This window comes from Centroberyx affinis, unplaced genomic scaffold (assembly GCF_046629955.1).
Source record: "Centroberyx affinis isolate AG114_WGS23_722 - 3 ecotype Tasmania unplaced genomic scaffold, CSIRO-AGI_Caff_v1 ptg002499l_1, whole genome shotgun sequence".
In the NCBI taxonomy this organism is placed as follows: domain Eukaryota; kingdom Metazoa; phylum Chordata; class Actinopteri; order Beryciformes; family Berycidae; genus Centroberyx; species Centroberyx affinis.
Genome location: NW_027280723.1, coordinates 118,993 through 123,662, shown reverse-complemented (window position 1 = coordinate 123,662; position 4,670 = coordinate 118,993). Strand labels below are relative to the sequence as shown.

The following is a 4,670-nucleotide window of genomic DNA, read 5'->3' as shown; positions in this document are numbered from 1 at the left end:
CGTTAGAGTTTCTATTTCGAGGTCAGAGAAGTTTCTCTTCTTGGACGTATTACGCATCTCCATGTCATAAACTCTGGGAGCGAGGCCTCTAAACCGAGAATATTTAGGGGCGTGATATTTAAATGACGATTGTTTTCAGTCGCCACATTTATCAACGCCCGATCATTCTTACGCTGTGATTGGCGAGATACGAACGTTTCATGAATCACACGTGAACCCTGTCGTAAGATGATTTCTGCGCTCGGATCTGCGCTTGTTTCTACGTTAGATTGATAAATGAGGGCCAATGTGTGTTTTGTGTTTCCTCACCAGATGCCCGTAAAGCCCAGCAGCACTTACGCGCAGTACCAAAAGGTCATGATCAGGCTCAGCCCGCTGGGGGACAACATGCAGGCTGCACAGAGGGCGAAAGACAGGGCCCACGACAAGGCCAGGAGAGCAGCCATCAGGAGTGCCAGGAAGAGTGAGCAGTGGGGCCCGAATTTCCCTAATGCCTGAATGGCCGAGGTTGCTAAACGTCATTATGCTCCTAAGGCAGGGAAGGAAATTATATTAAACAGTGGGATAAGATAAAAGATCGAATTAAGAGAGCTTGTACAAACTATAGTAAAGAGAAAAGATGGATAGAAGGGATGGAGGAAAGATCCTTAAGGGATCTTCTTTCAAAATAACTTGTTTTGTTAGATAAGAATCCTGGTAGAAGCTGTGAGAAATTTGAAATGTATAAAACAAAGCTTGATATTTTTGAAAAAAAAACAGATGTAGATTTAAAAACATTTAAATCTACATTTAAAAACATCCTGGAAGGGGAGAAATGCACTGCTTTTTTCCTTGGGTTGGAGAAGAAAAAGCAAAATAAAGCTATTATTGAACAGATTGAAAATAATGATGGTGTTGTTATAACTGAGCAGGAGGGCATACTTGAGGAGGTGCATGCTTTTATGAGAATCTCTTTGCAAGTAATGCTTCTAGTCCAGATCAGATTGATGAAATGTTGGAATGTATTGAGGGAAAAATGAGTATTGATGATAAAGTGTGGTGTGACACCCCAATTTCTTTAGGGGAGGTTGAACCAGCGATTGATGGGTCAAATAAGAATAAGAGCCCAGGCTCTGATGGTATTTTGGCTGAATTTTATCAGTGTTTTAAAGACCAGCTAGCCCCCCTGTTATATAATAACATATTATTAACAATTATGTAATAACACAGAAATTGATCAGGTAACTCCGGATTCTCTCACAAAAGGTATCATTACATTAGTGTTTAAGGATAAAGGTAATAGGAATAAACTTGAAAATTACAGACCCATCAGTTTGCTCAACTCTGCAATGATTTTTGCTAAGATTTTGTAGTCAAACAGGCTTAAATTGGTAATAGGTTCTATCATAGGTAACACACAAGTGTACAGTATTCTAGGTAGGGACATTGCAGACTCCATCAGAACAATTAGGGACACAGTAAGGATTATGTCAGCGAAGGGGGGTTTATTGCTAGGAATAGATTTGGAGAAAGCGTTTGACAGGGTGGAGCACCCTTTTCTCCTGGCGGTGTTGGAGAGGTTTGGTTTTGGGCCAGCTTTTGTTAAATGGATTGATTTATTGTACAGTGGTGCGTCTAGTAGGGTGAAATGGAATGAGACTTTCACATCAAGAGATCAGTGAGGCAGGGGTGTCCTCTCTCTGCTTTGTTGTACAGTTTGGTGGCGGAGCCATTAGCGGTTAAAATATTGTTGGATAAAAATATAAAAGGTGTTAAAACATCAACTGATAGTGAGATAAAGATTGTACAGTACGCAAATGATATTAATATTATGGTGTCTGAAGAAAGCAGTATAGATTTTGTGTTAAAACATTTAGAAGATTATGAGGTGGCCTCTGGGGCGAAAATTAATAGAGAGAAATCTGAGATAATTTTATGTGGCTGGAACAAAGCAACTGTTAACAGATGGGGTTTTAAAGAGACCTCTGGGTGTAGGAAGATTTTGGGGTGTATGTAGGGGAGGATGAGGGAAAGGCGAGGGACAAAACGTGGGAGGTGGGCTTATATCCGCACGTGCCAATGGAGGAAAAGCCTGAGTATCCTCCGACCACGCCTTATTGGAGGACGGAGGCGAGGAGACTTGAAGGATCCTTCATGCGTCTTTTAACCATATGGAACATCCTTAATGATGGCGGCTCATTTTTGGATGCCAAGTCAGCGAGGAGACGAGGTCGCGAGGACGCATTTTGGCCAAATGGAATGCACCCCTGGCCAGCAGCAGTGCAGGAACTTTTGCAGAGGAAGTCTTTTATACAAGGCCAAGCCGTGTATAAAAGGCCCTCCTGCCGCAGTTTAATTGCTTACGGCCATACCACTCTGAACACGCCCGATCTCGTCCGATCTCGGAAGCTAAGCAGGGTCGGGCCTGGTTAGTACTTGGATGGGAGACCGCCTGGGAATACCAGGTGCTGTAAGCTTTTTCATCTTTCTAGGCAGCAGAGGGCGCTGCTCCCTCTCCAGGGGGAGACAGGGCCTTGAACAGCAGTACAGTGACTTTTGCGGAGGAAGCCCAAGGATGACATCACTTCCCGTGTGCCAGCAACAGTTGGCATTTCCTCTGGGGAGGCTGCAAACTTATCACAACCTGCATTTGTCCCTGCCATGGCTGAACACTGCAAATGTAGGGGAGAGAAAAGACTGCGGCCTTTCTCCCGGTGAGCACAACGGCTGAGGGCGTTCATGATAATAAAGGGCAGAGAAAAAGGCCCGTTTGGTGGAGGGTTTTGAAGGGGCCCTGCACTAGGCACGGGCTAAGCCGTGTATAAAAGGCCCTCCTGCCGCAGCTTCAATTGCTTACGGCCATCCCACTTTGAGCACGCGTGCGCATCGTGGGACTGAGGAAGCGAGAAGAGCGAGGAGTTGTGTGGAGAGAGTGGAGAGTGTGTTGGGTTTTTCGTTGTGTGATAGTTGCTTTTGTGTGCTTTTTTGTGCATTTCGTTTTTTCGTTTGAATCCCCCAGCAGTGCTTCACTGTTTGGGGGATCAGTTTTTCCGTGTGTGAAGGTTTTTTTTCTTCTTCTTCGTGTGTGTTTGTTTGACGGACCACCTGGTATCGAACTCAAAGACTGGCAATATGACGACCCTCAAGCAAGACGGACGAGCGGGTTTGGCGAAGGATGGTGGAGCCGGAGAGAGAGTATATTGTAAGGAGCTGACGGTTTGCGTGGAGCTGCAGGGGGGAGAAAAAATCACAGCAATGGAGCTGATGAAGTGTGTGCGGCAGCTGTGCGGAGGGCTGATGGCGTGCCGGATGACTGGGGAGAACAAATATGAGATGACCATGAGCCACCCGCGGGGGAGAGAGATCGGCTGCTGGAGGGTTTCAAAATCGGAGAGGCGAGAGTGATGGCGAGAGAGCTATGCAATGACGAGTTGGTGGTGTCTTTCTTAAACCTGCCGGCTTATATCACAGATGACGAGATATTGGAGAAATTGCATGGTTGGGGAGTGTCGGCGACCTCTCCAATTAAGCGCAGGGTGTGGCCAGGAACACGTATATCTGATGGGACTAGATTTATGAAGGTCAAATTCAACGACAAGGTGCAGTCTCTCCCATACTCGGCCAAATTTAATACTGTTTTGGGAGCAGAGTATTTTCGAGTAATCCATGACAAACAAGTTAAGGTATGCCGTATGTGTATCCAGCCAGGACATATCCTGCGTGAGTGCCCTGACTTTACGTGTCTTAAGTGCGGAGTCCAAGGGCATTTTGCCCGAGAATGTAAGGCTAATTCTTCAAAGTGTAAGCTGTGCCGCAATTTTCTAAGTGAGTGTGTTTGTAATGAGAGTGAGGATGACAGCAGCGCCGTCTCTGAGGAAGAGGTCGGGGCTAATCACTGCTCTGTGGTTAGAGAGGAGCAAGAGAGGCAGGAGAGGAGCGAGGCAGAGAAGGAGGGCAGTGAGCTCGAGTCTGGGCAAGCAGGTGCAGCGGCTGAATTTCGGCATGCTGCGGCAGTTGTCATGGACGGGGCAGGCAAAACTAGTCCGGAGCTGGGCTCCAGTATGGACTGCGTGGCTGCGAGCTTGCTTGTAGCAGAGTCGGTGAGAGGCGGGGGGGGTGCGATGCCCATTTCGGGAGTCAGACCTCCTGCTCTGCCTATCTTAACCGATGAGGTAAGTCCTGCTATCGTACCGGGCACTGCGTGCGACCCGGGTAGAGTGCTGACCCGGCGAGAGTCCTCACAGATGGAGGGTAGCCCGCTGCAGGCCTCAGCCCCTCTGCTTCCCTCTTTACTTGACTCTGACTCTGAGATGGACGTTGCAAAGAGTATTCAGTGGAGGAAAAGGCACAGTGATAGGTTATCTCGAAAGAAGAGTAAGAGGAACAAAGAAAGTAAAAGAGTAATGTGTAAATCATGGCTGTCGAAATCACTCTTTTTTTCACTCTCCTCATGATTAGCTTCACTTCTCTAAATGTCAATGGGCTCCGCACCAAAACAAAAATTGACTCTGTTTTTTCGAGTTTGAAGTTTGATGTTGTATGCTTACAGGAAACCAGGTGGGACAAGAAGTGGCATGATTACACAGCTGGACAGTGGGGTGGGAGTTTGTTTTCAAATTTCGGTTCTATAAAGTCATGTGGTGTAGCGATTTGGTTTAGAGCAGGCACAGTCACAAATCTTGCTGAAATAT

The 4,670-nt window shown here is 46.6% G+C and overlaps 1 non-coding gene across 1 annotated transcript; it reads left to right on the top strand.

Moving 5' to 3' along the window:
• Positions 1–2,337: 2,337 nt before the first annotated feature.
• LOC139656619 (5S ribosomal RNA) lies at positions 2,338–2,456 on the top strand. Its single transcript, XR_011696151.1, has one exon. It is a non-coding gene; the product is annotated as a 5S ribosomal RNA (ribosomal RNA).
• The last annotated feature ends 2,214 nt before the right edge of the window (positions 2,457–4,670 follow it).